Source organism: Protopterus annectens, chromosome 3.part0 (genome assembly GCF_019279795.1).
Source record: "Protopterus annectens isolate FY-2018-M chromosome 3.part0, PAN1.0, whole genome shotgun sequence".
NCBI lineage: Eukaryota > Metazoa > Chordata > Ceratodontiformes > Protopteridae > Protopterus > Protopterus annectens.
Window position 1 is genome coordinate 313,424,839 of NC_056731.1, and position 15,056 is coordinate 313,439,894.

The window sequence follows — 15,056 nt, forward strand, 5'->3', positions numbered from 1 at the left end:
ACAAGGTCAATTATCTTACAAGTTACTTCCTACAGATACAGGAAAATCAATGCATCACAGCCAGGGAATTCCTGAGAGCACTGGGGTACATGGCATCCTGTATTCTCATGGTACCCCTAGCTAGGCTGCACATGAAGAAGCTGCAATGGTACCTGAAGAGCGTGTGATGCCAGAGCTCTCAATCCCTGGATGGCCAAAAATCCTTGATATCTTGCGTCAAGTGGGAGTTTTTATGGTGGGTACACGTTTTTACCCAAAATCAGGACCCTACCCTTCAGAATCTTACCCCAGGGCCATATCCTCACCACAGATGCCTAGGAGACGGCAAGGGGGCTCATACCCAAAACCTCCAAACTCAAGGATTATGGCCTACATCTCAAATTGGAAAGAACTCAAGGCAGTACAAAAGTGGGACCCAGGTGTCCTAGTAGTAGAAACAGACAGTACCACAGTCATTTGGTACATAAACAGGCAGGTAAGCATGGATTCCTACTCCTTGTGCCTTCTAGCCATGCAAATATGGAAGACAGCACAATTTCTAGGCCTGCACCTCATGGTGCAGTACCTGCCAGGAGAAAAGAATACCCTGGCAGACCACCTCAGCAGGAATCTGACAGACTCCCATGAATGGCATCTCCATCGTGAAGGGTTCCTTTCCATAAGACAGCAATGGGGGTCTCACTGGTGGACATATTTGCCAGCAAGGACAATGCTCACCTGAAGAAGTTCTACACCTGGACAAGGCAGGCATCTGCATGGAAAACAGATGCATTTTCCTTCCCTTGCACAAACCTCTTTATTTATGCCTTCCTACCATTACCCCTGTTGCCTGTAGTGCTTCTGAAGATCAGGCAGGAGGGCCCAAAGGTCACTCTTATAGCATTGGACTGGCCCATGCAGCTCTGGTTCCATCTCCTCCTCGAGGTCACCAGTCAAAAACCTTTGATGTTATCACAGACTGTGAACCTCCTCACCTAGAACAAGGGAAGTATTGTGGACCCCAATCTTCCGACTCTAGGCCTGGTTTATTCCACTGCACCCTATTGCACCTCCAGCTTAAGTCAGCAGGTACAAACCATTTTAAGAGTCCAGAAAGCCTAGCACAAGAAAATCTTACTCAGCTAAATGGAAAAGATTCTTGGCTTAGTCCCAGATGCACCAGCTTCAGCCAAATTCTGTTAACATTTCTAACATTTTGGAGTACCTGTCCAACCTATTGGAAAAAGCCTGTATTATTCCTCCATCAAGATACATGCCTCAGCCATCTCTGACCACATTCCTAGTCATCCTCTAATTTATTCTCACCCTTTTCTTAAACAATTTCTTAGGGGAGTTATTCACATTAGGCCCCCCAGGAGGAAACCCCCTCCTCCTTGGAACCTCAACTTTGTTAGAAACGTTAACTTTGTCTCCTTTCGAGCTTGCAGCCCCTACCACCTTGCAGTTTCTTACCTGGAAAACAGCCCTACTACTGGCTATCACTTCAGCCAGGAGGGTATCAGAGTTTCAGGGCCTGATGACAGTTGAACCTTTCATTATCTTCCATAAAGACAGGGTCTCCCTCCAAACTTTTCCTTTCTTCGTGCCTAAGGTGGTTACTAATGTGTCTCTTATGTCTCTCTGAATCAGGCCATTCATCTACCTACTTTCTTCCCCAACCCTCAAAACAGAGTGGAAAGATTACTGCACTCTTTGGATGTACATAGGATGCTAAATTTATACCTGGACAGGACTAAAGCTTTGAGGAAAACAGACCAGCTGTTCATTACTTTTGCCCCAGGCATGGAAGGAAATCTAGCTTCTAAACAAACTATTTCCAAGTGGATTTCCCACTACATCTCTTTCTGTTACAGCCATCATGGCAAAAAGCCTCCTGATTTGATCAGGTCACACTCTATTAGGGCTACAGGTACTTCTACAGTGTTCTTCAAAGGGGTTCCCACTAAAGACATCTTGGAGGTAGCCGCCTTGTCTTCTGTGCATACATTCAGTAGGCACTACCACCTAGCAACCTTTTCCAAGTCCAGAACAGTCTTTGTATCTGCAATTCTGCAGGGAATCCTCTCCCCTCCTTAATCTCCTTCCACCCTCTCTAAAGCTTTGGGAATCTTCCCAACAGTCAGGACTGCAAGAGTGAAACACGAAGAACATAGTACGGTTGTGTACACTTACCGTAAATGTAGATGTTTGAATGTGTTCACTGTTGCAGTCTTCTTTCCCTCCCTCCTTACCCCCTCAGTCTAGTAGGTGGGCTACTGGAATCAGCAAAGGACCCTACACATCCCAACCCTGGTTTGGATCCATTCTGTCTTGACACACTTTAGGGCTCCTTGAGTAAACACTTGGTCCTCCTAGGGTATACTTGGTGGCTCCTCCTAAGCAGATCAAGAAAATGCTGAAGTGATGATGCAGGGTGGCTCCCTTTATACCTGAGTGTACTGACGTCAGTAAGGCTGTCAGCCTGCCTGGGAGGCGAAAACAGTTTTCTCTTTTAGTCAGGCCGGCTGAGGGCTTTCACAGCAGGAAATCCCAACAGTCAAGACTGAAACAGTGAATACACTCAAACATCTACATTTATGTTAAGTGTACAAAAATGTAATTTCTTAGTATACCCAGCTTTATTTTCCTTGCCAGGGACAGTAGCCTCCCTGTTTTTCGGTTGGCAAGAACATCCTGAAAAGTTTTGTGGGCAAGCTTCTGCTTTTTTCCTTTGACAGCTGAAGCTGCTAGCAGCCTTGGCGCATGTGTGGAAGGAGCCAAATGCTTTGGAAGACTGGTCTTCTGTTATATCTTTGGTAGGATATAATCCATATAGCTAAGGCTACTGCAGCAGTGATTGCTACAACATCTGCTGTTATGGAAAGTTTACTTACGCAATTGTACTGTCCTCTGCAGACTGTGATGAGGGTCTGCATTTTCTTGAAGAGGCATTCCACCAGGTTTCAGGGGCTGACTAGAGAGCACTTCTCTTTGAACTACTCACTGAGAATGTTATTTTGCTGTTTTTGAGCTCCTTCTTGAGAGGTGATAGTTGTTAACCATACCACCACCAGTTGCATTCCTGACCCTGTGCCTGTGGCCATGGTAGCATCACAGACAAAATTGTGGTTAGCCTTGTGGTATTTGATTTTGGAAGCCATAGGCACGATTTTGACCAGGTTCTCTTTTAACCATAACACGGGCTGGGAAGTTTTCTGCGGCCTGATCAACTAGGAAGGACTAGAACGGGTTGAAATTTGAACAGGTTCGAGTAATAGTTAAAAACCTTAAGCCCTAGAATGGCAAAAGTGCACTGTTTTACTAAACCTGCCCAGAGTGTTAGATGCTTTGGTGGTAAGGTAGCAAAATGTTGCAGTGTGTATGACTCTGCTGGTCTGACATAGTAATATTGATGTTGGCTAATAGATGCCAAGTAAGAGACTCACACCATTCATTTATGTGTGCTTGTACAGGGTCTCCTTAATCCTGAGTGCTGCAGTAGGAGTCTGTGTTAGTAAGTTCATAGGTAGTTACTAGACATGAGTTCAGAAGACCATTGGGCAACCTTGTCCAGTAGCACTGTCTAGTTGAGTGACTTAAAAGGACGTCACCTCCCAGTCTAGCAGAAGTCGAGCTCTAAGTTGTAAATCCTGTAAATTGTTGGAATAATAAATCCAAAATACGTGCTAAAATAATGCTTTTATTTATGACAAAAAAGAGCGCTTTCGCCGTAGTAACACCACAGCTTCTTCAGAATGAAAACCATTTTTTTAAAAAAAACGCCAGTTAAATACATACGAAATACATGACGTGGTTAGATGGAATCATACATTTAAAGAACCAGTACATTCAAAACCACATACTATGCACGTACCAGCTAAGTTCAAAATGTTGATTATTTAATAAAATAATTTAAAAATACCTTCTGTTAAAGTGCATAAGTAGGTATTCATATTAAAAACATATCACTATTGTAGCCAAAAAATAATTACAAGTGTTATAGTGTCCTAAAGTGTGACCCTTTAGTAAAAACTAAGAATTAACTACTATGAAATTCAATGATTAGTAGACTAAAGCATTATGTCCTAAATTTTGATTGAGAAGCCTACCTAATCTAACATTTTAAAAACTCAAACCTAATAGAATATAAATAAATGTATTGATCTTTATACATATATGTAAGGAAATATAGTGTATAGAGGGAATCCAAATAGCCAATTAATTCATAACTCTTAACAGGTAATGGTTAAGGTCAAAAAATTATTATAGCAATAGTTTCCTGTTATGTTTTTGTCTCAGGTAATTCCTCATTTTTAGTATACAAGAAATATTACAGCTTTCATTTAGTCCTGGAAAGCAAAAAGAGTTCAAACGTAACTGCCATTCCAATTCACGGACCTCTAAGAAAATATTAGTAGGTCCCCCTCTCAAAGTATGTGGTACTGAGTCTATAGCTGTAAAACTAAAACTGTGTCCTTCATGTTTCTTACAGTGTTTAGCCAGGGCATTGTCGCATTTTTTTGTTCTTATTGCATATAAATGCTCATATACCCTGTCGCGAAAACTGCGGTCAGTTTTACCTACATAATATGCTTCACAGCAGTTACATAATGCTAAGTAGACTATAGACTTAGAGGTACAATTAAGTTTACAATTAATGTAGTACCTATTCCCACCTACTTGAAAAGTGCTGCAGTTGTTAATATATTGGCAATATTTACAAAAACCACACCGCTTGCACCCCTTCATTTTAACATTATTGCTGAATTTGTTGTTGCTTTCAAGGATAGATTTCAAGTTACTCCCTCTCTTATATACAAATTTAGGTCTATCGCCTAGTTTTTCAAGTAATTCTTCATTATTTAGAATGAAGTACCAATTTTTCATTAGAATCAGTTGAACATCCAGGGAGTCACTACTAAAGGTAGAAATAAAGCTGATTTTAAAAGGGTCAACTCTCTTAAAATCATTGTTACTGTTGTTGTTCTCTGATGTAGTATTAATTTCTCCTATATCAGTAACCGTTGTAAGAACTTCAACTTCAATTGTTCTCTTTTTAAGAAGAGGGACGTATAAACCATTCAGTCTTTTATTGTCAACTTCTCTCAGAAGTTCTAAAAACAGATCTAAGGGGTAATCTCTACTTGTAAACATATTTTCAAGTTTTTTACATTCATTGTAGAAGGCTGCATCCCTGTTACACATTCTAGCTGCTCTTATGAGCTGTCCTTTGATGATAGCTCTTTTCTGTCTAAAAGGATGTGAGCTTTTGAAGTGTAAAAGGGAATTACAGTATGTTGGTTTTCTATGTATTGTAGAAATGTATTCAAGGTTCGTAGCATCTTTAGAAAGTTTGACATCTAAGTAATCTATTTCAGTGGTAGAAAAGGTGGAAGTAAATTTCAAAAAGGGGGTAGAATTATTGCAATATTCAACTAGTGTCATAGCTTCACCTATGTCTCCAGCAAACAAAATAAACACATCGTCAAGATACCTAGTGTACAATTTAATTTTCTCCGTAGTGGTGTTGCCAAATAAGTATGTCTTTTCCCAGTACGCCATGAAAAAATTGGCGACCGTGGCCCCACACGGTGACCCCATTGCTACACCTTGTGTTTGTAAATACACTTTCTCATTAAACATAAAGTAGTTGGATGTCAATATTATATCCAAAAGTTCAGAGACGATGTCTATCTCATTTTTTAAAGCACCAAGGTCTCCAAGCGTAAGAGAAACCCATTCTACTGCTTCTAGATGTGGTATCGATGTATAAAGATCGACCACATCAACCGTGAGGAAGTTGTAAGAGTTGTCAAAGTCAGTACTATTCATACTGTTAAGGAAGGACCATGAATCCTTGCATATGTGAGGTATTAGTTTCAAATATTTAGCTAAAATTGTTTCTACTAATTGTGCGCAAGGATAAGTAATGGAAAGACGGCCATCAATTAATGCACGTAGTGGTGGATTGTGTAAATCTTTGTGAATTTTCGGAATGCCGAAAATCACAGGGTTTTTAGACATGTTAATGTCAATGTAGTTGAATGTGTCTAGGTCAATTTTTCCTTCAATAAACATGTCTCTAAAATAACCTCTGGTCCTTGTTTTTGACATATTCAACTCATTAATCGATGATGTAGTATACGCTGGACCAGATACTATACATTCCATCTTTTCAATGTAGGAGTGGTTGTCAAAAATGACCAAACCCCCTCCCTTGTCTGGCTTAATAACTCTAGTTGCTGAGGCACAAAGTTGATTAAGACATTCCTTTTGTTCAACTGTAGTGTTATATTCTACATGTTTTTTTGATGACCCATCTTTTTGCCCTAAACTCCTAATATCAATCTCACATGTTTTCTCAAAGGAAGCTAACGCAGTGTGTAAAGGAGGATTAAACGTACTAGCTAGTTTTAGTTTGTAGTCATGTATGATATTAGTGTTGTTAAAGAAAATATTCAAATTGAGTTTCCTCACAAAACATTTTAAATCAATAATGGTTTTGGGAATGTTACATTTCCTTGTGGGGACAAAAGTGTTGCCATAAGCAAGCAACTCAATTAAACAAGGGTCTAATTGCACGCTTGAAAAATTATAGCTTTTAAAGTCACCTTTTTTGTTAGTCAGTATTTTCAAGTTATTAGTGCAAGTAGTTTCTGTTATCATTGTTTCAGAGACAGGTGGTGCAGCATTTGGTTTTAAAGTTACAGTGGAACTACTAAAGTTAACAATAATTGGAGATGTTAATTTCTGGTTTTGTTCCATTTCTTCTGCTGGAACTTGGGGTTCCGTGGTCCTAAAAAACGACCGTTGTTAAAGTTGTTACTGTAGTTCCACTGCCTGTTGTTCACATAATGGGGGGGCCCATTTTTGTTGACATTTTCCTGTATTCTATTACTTCGTCAAGAGCATAATCAGGATTGTTCACACTGGAAGGAACATTCTAGTCCTGTCTCCCATTCATTAAGTCTTTAGTAATAGTGTTGTTTTGACCACTTAATTTTGTGTAGGCTGCGTTGTTAGAGTATGCTGTTCTGTCCCTCAGTAGTTTTTTATTCTTAGTTGCTTTAGATTTTTCAATAAATAAATCCATACTCGTAAAAATACGAGTGTAATCAAACCTATAACGCCCAAAGTCTAAGTCATTCCTTAGTGCTATGTCCAAGTCAGATACTTCTTTAGTCAGTTTGCCAATCTGAATATTATAGTGCTTAATCAAAACATCAAGGAGCTGTAAACCTTGTGCATCAAACAATGATGCCAGCTCCTTGTTAAAGTCAAGGTAAAAAAATAGTCCAGTAGGACAAAAAGAAGATCTTAACCCCTTAGGAATCAGTTTCTCAAGCTGACATTGTCTAAAATATTGAACTTGTAGTTGTAGTCTTTTTAACTTTAAGAGGTTAGAGTCAAAATTCTTTAAGTTATCTACAATAGTAACATTACTTACTGTAGGGTTAACAGAATCCATGGCCAGTGGTTCCTGTCCTGGAACAAAATTCATATTGTCCACATTATTTATCCAGTCGTTCACTTTAGGAACTCCTATTAGCCCATGATGTTGTTGATTATTACCCAAAGGTGGAAAATGTTGTTCATGTAAGTTTCCAGTCAATGGAATAGCATTGTAGTCCGAAGTCGATGTTCGTGTCGTGTTAGGTACTTGGCCTGGTGGTATCGACCCTGTTAATGTGCTGTTCAAGGGTGTAACGCCAACAGCATCTCTTAAAGTTGTTTCGACGGTCCATGGTCTCACTGAAGCTCCTGTTGGCTTAATCCTGTTAGAGTCATAATCGCGTTTTTCCAAAACGTCGAGTTTCAAGGAAATAGCGTCCATACGCTGAGAAAGATCCCGCAAAAGGGAAGACAAACTGTAGTTGTCATTCTCAGTCACTGAGTTAGAAAGTCTAGGACTGCCAGGACTGGAAGATTGGCCAAGAGACATACTGGTAACTCCACTCCACAAAGAAACAAACTGTTGAAACACAAAAGGACGGGGTGACTGGATAAATAATGTGGATAATATGAATTTTGTTCCAGGACAGGAACCACTGGCCATGGATTCTGTTAACCCTACAGTAAGTAATGTTACTATTGTAGATAACTTGAAGAATTTTGACTCTAACCTCTTAAAGTTAAAAAGACTACAACTAGAAGTTCAATATTTTAGACAATGTCAGCTTGAAAAACTGATTCCTAAGGGGTTGAGATCTTCTTTTTGTCCTACTGGACTATTTTTTGACCTTGACTTTAACAAGGAGCTGGCATCATTGTTTGATGCACAAGGTTTACAGCTCCTTGATGTTTTGATTAAGCACTATAATATTCAGATTGGCAAACTGACTAAAGAAGTATCTGACTTGGACATAGCACTAAGGAATGACTTAGACTTTGAGCGTTATAGGTTTGATTACACTCGTATTTTTACGAGTATAGATTTATTTATTGAAAAATCTAAAGCAACTAAGAATAAAAAACTACTGAGGGACAGAACAGCATACTCTAACAACGCAGCCTACACAAAATTAAGTGGTCAAAACAACACTATTACTAAAGACTTAATGAATGGGAGACAGGACCAGAATGTTCCTTCCAGTGTGAACAATCCTGATTATGCTCTTGACGAAGCAGAAGGACCAAGTTTGAGACGAAGTAATAGAATACAGGAAAATGTCAACAAAAATGGGCCCCCCCCCATTATGTGAACAACAGGCAGTGGAACTACAATAACAACTTTAACAACGGTCGTTTTTTAGGACCACGGAACCCCAAGTTACAGCAGAAGAAATGGAACAAAACCAGAAATTAACATCTCCAATTATTGTTAACTTTAGTAGTTCCACTGTAACTTTAAAACCAAATGCTGCACCACCTGTCTCTGAAACAATGATAACAGAAACTACTTGCACTAATAACTTGAAAATACTGACTAACAAAAAAGGTGACTTTAAAATCTATACTTTTTCAAGCGTGCAATTAGACCCTTGTTTAATTGAGTTGCTTGCTTATGGCAACACTTTTGTCCCCACAAGGAAATGTAACATTCCCAAAACCATTATTGATTTAAAATGTTTTGTGAGGAAACTCAATTTGAATATTTTCTTTAACAACACTAACATCATACATGACTACAAACTAAAACAAGCTAGTATGTTTAATCCTCCTTTACACACTGCGTTAGCTTCCTTTGAGAAAACATGTGAGATTGATATTAGGAGTTTAGGGCAAAAAGATGGGTCATCAAAAAAACATGTAGAATATAACACTACAGTTGAACAAAAGGAATGTCTTAATCAACTTTGTGCCTCAGCAACTAGTTATTAAGCCAGACAAGGGAGGGGGTTTGGTCATTTTTGACAACCACTCCTACATTGAAAAGATGGAATGTATACTATCCTGTCCATCGTATACTACATCATCGATTAATGAGTTGAATATGTCAAAAACAAGGACCAGAGGTTATTTTAGAGACATGTTTATTGAAGGAAAAATTGACCTAGACACATTCAACTACATTGACATTAACATGTCTAAAAACCCTGTGATTTTCGGCATTCCGAAAATTCACAAAGATTTACACAATCCACCACTACGTGCATTAATTGATGGCCGTCTTTCCATTACTTATCCTTGCGCACAATTAGTAGAAACAATTTTAGCTAAATATTTGAAACTAATACCTCACATATGCAAGGATTCATGGTCCTTCCTTAATAGTATGAATAGTACTGACTTTGACAACTCTTACAACTTCCTCACGGTTGATGTGGTCGATCTTTATACATCAATACCGCATCTAGAAGCAGTAGAATGGGTTTCTCTTATGCTTGGAGACCTTGGTGCTTTAAAAAATGAGATAGACATCGTCTATGAACTTTTGGATATAATATTGACATCCAACTACTTTATGTTTAATGAGAAAGTGCATTTACAAACACAAGGTGTAGCAATGGGGTCACCGTGTGGGGCCACGGTCGCCATTTTTTTCATGGCGTACTGGGAAAAGACATACTTATTTGGCAACACCACTACGGAGAAAATTAAATTGTACACTAGGTATCTTGACGATGTGTTTATTTTGTTTGCTGGAGATGTAGGTGAAGCTATGACACTAGTTGAATATTGCAATAATTCTACCCCCTTTTTGAAATTTACTTCCACCTTTTCTACCACTGAAATAGATTACTTAGATGTCAAACTTTCTAAAGATGCTACGAACCTTGAATACATTTCTACAATACATAGAAAACCAACATACTGTAATTCCCTTTTACACTTCAAAAGCTCACATCCTTTTAGACAGAAAAGAGCTATCATCAAAGGACAGCTCATAAGAGCAGCTAGAATGTGTAACAGGGATGCAGCCTTCTACAATGAATGTAAAAAACTTGAAAATATGTTTACAAGTAGAGATTACCCCTTAGATCTGTTTTTAGAACTTCTGAGAGAAGTTGACAATAAAAGACTGAATGGTTTATACATCCCTCTTCTTAAAAAGAGAACAATTGAAGTTGAAGTTCTTAAAACGGTTACTGATATAGGAGAAATGAATACTACATCAGAGAACAACAACAGTAACAATGATTTTAAGAGAGTTGACCCTTTTAAAATCAGCTTTATTTCTATCTTTAGTAGTGACTCCCTGGATGTTCAACTGATTCTAATGAAAAATTGGTACTTCATTCTAAATAATGAAGAATTACTTGAAAAACTAGGCGATAGACCTAAATTTGTATATAAGAGAGGGAGTAACTTGAAATCTATCCTTGAAAGCAACAACAAATTCAGCAATAATGTTAAAATGAAGGGGTGCAAGCAGTGTGGTTTTTGTAAATATTGCCAATATATTAACAACTGCAGCACTTTTCAAGTAGGTGGGAATAGGTACTACATTAATTGTAAACTTAATTGTACCTCTAAGTCTATAGTCTACTTAGCATTATGTAATTGCTGTGAAGCATATAATGTAGGTAAAACTGACCGCAGTTTTCGTGACAGGGTATATGAGCATTTATATGCAATAAGAACAAAAAAATGCGACAATGCCCTGGCTAAACACTGTGAGAAACATGAAGGACACAGTTTTAGTTTTACAGCTATAGACTCAGTACCACATACTTTGAGAGGGGGACCTACTAATATTTTCTTAGAGGTCCGTGAATTGGAATGGCAGTTACGTTTGAACTCTTTTTGCTTTCCAGGACTAAATGAAAGCTGTAATATTTCTTGTATACTAAAAATGAGGAATTACCTGAGACAAAAACATAACAGGAAACTATTGCTATAATAATTTTTGACCTTAACCATTACGTGTTAAGAGTTATGAATTAATTGGCTATTTGGATTCCCTCTATACACTATATTTCCTTACATATATGTATAAAGATCAATACATTTATTTATATTCTATTGTATTTATTAGGTTTGAGTTTTTAAAATGTTAGATTAGGTAGGCTTCTCAATCAATATTTAGGACATAATGCTTTAGTCTACTAATCGTTGAATTTCATAGTAGTTAATTCTTAGTTTTTACTAAAGGGTCACACTTTAGGACACTATAACACTTGTAGTTATTTTTTGGCTACAATAGTGATATGTTTTTAATATGAATACCTACTTATGCACTTTAACAGAAGGTATTTTTAAATGATTTTATTAAATAATCAACATTTTGAACTTAGCTGGTACATGCATAGTATGTGGTTTTGAATGTACTGGTTCTTTAAATGTATGATTCCATCTAACCACGTCATGTATTTCGTATGTATTTAACTGGCGTTTTTTTTAAAAAAATGTTTTTCATTCTGAAGAAGCTGTGGTGTTACTACGGCGAAAACGCTCTTTTTTGTCATAAATAAAAGCGTTATTTTAGCACGTATTTTGGATTTATTATTCCAACAATTTACAGATTTACAACTTAGAGCTCGACTTCTGCTAGACTGGGAGGTGGCGTCCTTTTGTGTTTCAACAGTTTGTTTCTTTGTGGAGTGGAGTTACTAGTTGAGTGACTTACTCAAGATTACACAGTAGGCAAATTGCGGTCGAGGAAGTAATGCCCTTGTACCACAAGAAGCAGCTACAGCTAATGTCATTAATCCTGTGTGCTACCTGCCAGACAGTAAGTCTGTTGTAGTGGCATCCTTGATAGTTCCTGGGGGATGACACCTCCTCCCTCCTCTTAAACTCATTTAAGCATTGCTTGGGGAAAGGAGTGTTGACCAGAGGCCATCCCATAGGAGCCTCATGATCCATATACAAAGGAGGAGTCTTTTTTGGCTGGGGCATTTTTAGAGTGAGAAGGCCTTATTCTTGCTAATGTCTTAGAAAATGACCTCCATGTCTTCAGACTGTGCATAAAGAGAGGGGGTCCCACAGTTCCACTAGCTCCCAACGGTGAGTATGCAGTGGTCACATGCCAGGTGTCAGGGAAGTGATAAACATCAGTGTGAAGTGCATCTGCCATTAGGACAGCACATGGATAAGAGAGGCTTGTGCTGTACACTAGAATTAGCTGTGTTTCATAAGAATATGATCCCACACCTATGACATTGGCTTTCATAGTACATCAGATCGTGTTTGGTGTCTTTGCCCTGAGCTGCGATACATAGGAAAGGATGACCCAACCTGGGCCAGTCGACCATTTTGAGCCTGAGGAGACTTTGGCCTTGAATGCTTCTGATCCATGCCCTGGTTACTGTGGAGACCTCAACCAGGGATCAAGTCAGTTAACCTAAAGCTCCAGCTGATCATCCAGGTCTGGTGACTATAGAGACTTCAAAGTGGGCATTGCCTACTTTGTGGAATGTATACCCTGCTGTAGGAACCATGGCATGTGGCTCCTTATGCCTCATTCTCTTCTAAACTGAAGAATTGCCTTGGGTTGAGCTTTCCTTAGTCAAAAAGCGCACAAAAAATTCAGGACCTGGAAAGCCATTTTTAGCAATGGACTTCCATCCAGGTAAGCTAGGCTCTGAGATGATCCTCCAAGCTTTGTTCCTTTGAGTGATATTAAGCTGTGTGCCTGTGCATGGGACAGATGTTCTTCGTGTTTCACTGTTGCAGTCATTACATTTGGGTAATCCTGCTGGCAGCTTGCCCTCAGCCGGCCTGAATTCCAAAGTCTTGGGTCCTGCGTTGGCCGCTGTCGCCCCTTCCCTGACATCAGGGGTATAAAAGAAGCAGCCAACGCCATTTTCTTCATTCTTTTTGCCATGCGGTGCCCGAAGCAGAAGCAGTTCACAAGTGCCGGTCGGCCGACTCCTGAAATTTTCGTGTTTGAGTTTCAGAACTGAAGTCTTCAATACAGCTAAGTACCCCGTTGGGGAAACTTTTTTCTTGCTCCAGACTGATGTCAGAAAAAGTTAATAATTGTATTACTTGTGGAAAGCAAATACCTCATAAGGATTTTCATCCTTACTGTATTCCTTGCCTAGGCCCTCATCACAACGTTTCTGGTTGTCGGTTTTATGCTAGATTTAACCAACACACTATTAAGTGTCTGTATAATTTTGCTTTAAAGTATTTTGGTAGCCGGTTTAATTATCCTAAAATGTCGTCGGATAGCCATCTGACTACCAGAGTTTACAAAAAACGCAAAGAAAAGGCTAGAGAAAAATAACTGAGGCCCAAAACCGACGACGAAGCTTCTCCTAAGCCAGTAACCGGTTCGCCGGTTCTCAGTGAGGCGCTTTCGCAGCCCCTGACACCCACTACTTTAGAGTCGCAGGCCTCTACGGACTCCCACGTGGAGTCGGCCATGCCGCTGGATACTCAAAGTATTGGATCCTCTGACGCTAATCCCTCAGATGGGTCCGGAGCCGCTGAGCAGGTACCAGCTTCTGAGGGTGTATTCAGACCACAACATCTTTACATTAAAACAACTTCAGCTTCAAAGACTAAAGCAGCTTCTAAAGCAAAGAAACAAACTCTTGAGCCACGTGTACAGGCCTCTATGCCCAAAAAACAGATGATCAAGATGGCCGAAGACCTGATTACCTTGATCAGGGGTTCCCATCCCCTTCCTGATAAGAGGCCTAGGCAAGACCCTGACTATGAATCTTCAGATCAAGTTTCTGTTTCTTCTGATTCCTCTTCTGATCAGGGATATTCTTTACCCCCCCCCCCCCCCCAATGAGGATTCTGAGGCTGAAGAATCTATACCTTCAGCATCCCCTCCTGAGGATTATTCCTTTGGGGAAACCTTGCATACCATGAGGGAGCATTTTCACTGGGAAAGCCAAGATTTTTCAGAATCTAAAAAGAGACTCAGGGATGTCCTTTTACTACCACAGCACAGGCCTCTAGCCATTCCCCCTGTGTTAGACATTGTAGATGATGTGTTTTTTGAATCTAGTTTGACCCCCGACTCCTTATCTCCAGCTCCTGTTAAGCCTGACCGATATTACACGGTTCCTGACTCTCACAAATTTCTTTTTAAAAACCCTGCTGCTGACCCAGAAACTATTTCACAGGGTCCCAAGAGAGTTAAGGCCTCTACAGCAAAAAACCCAACCCCCTCTGACAGAGATTCAAGGGCACTAGATAGATGGGGAAAAAAGGGTTACACATCTGCAACTTTGGCTATAAGGGCCTTAAACTGTCAGTTTCATATGCTCAAGTATCAGCAACATGTCATGGGATTGTTTAAACAGAAAATTATGTTAAATTCTGAATATGCTAAAAACAAGGAAACGCAGGATTTATTGCATGCAGCTGAACAAGTTGGAAAGCATACTTTGCAATGTGGTTTTGATTCTTTGGAGGCCTCCTGCAGGGCCGCAGTTATGGGTTCTGTAATTAGGAGGCATGCTTGGTTAAAGGAACAACATCTGCCTGATCATGTTAAAGTTAAGTTACTAGATGCACCTTTACGGCATGATACTTTGTTTGGTGCTAAGGCAGAAGAGGTGTTAAAGAAAATGGAAGACAAAGCTAAATCTATGCAAACTGTTAAAGATTTTTTACAAGTACAGCCACCTAAGTTTAGTAGACACTGGCCTACAAAAAATTGGTCCTTTCCTATGTCAGACAGACCTCAAAGGGGCAGATCCCAGGCGCAAGGTTCTTATAGGTCAAAACAA

The 15,056-nt window shown here is 39.3% G+C and overlaps 1 protein-coding gene across 1 annotated transcript in view; it reads left to right on the forward strand.

The window, feature by feature from the left end:
* The window catches only part of UBE3C (ubiquitin protein ligase E3C), a 2,314,788-nt gene that overhangs the window by 1,323,762 nt on the left and 975,970 nt on the right, over positions 1 to 15,056 (forward strand). The window lies entirely within an intron of this gene.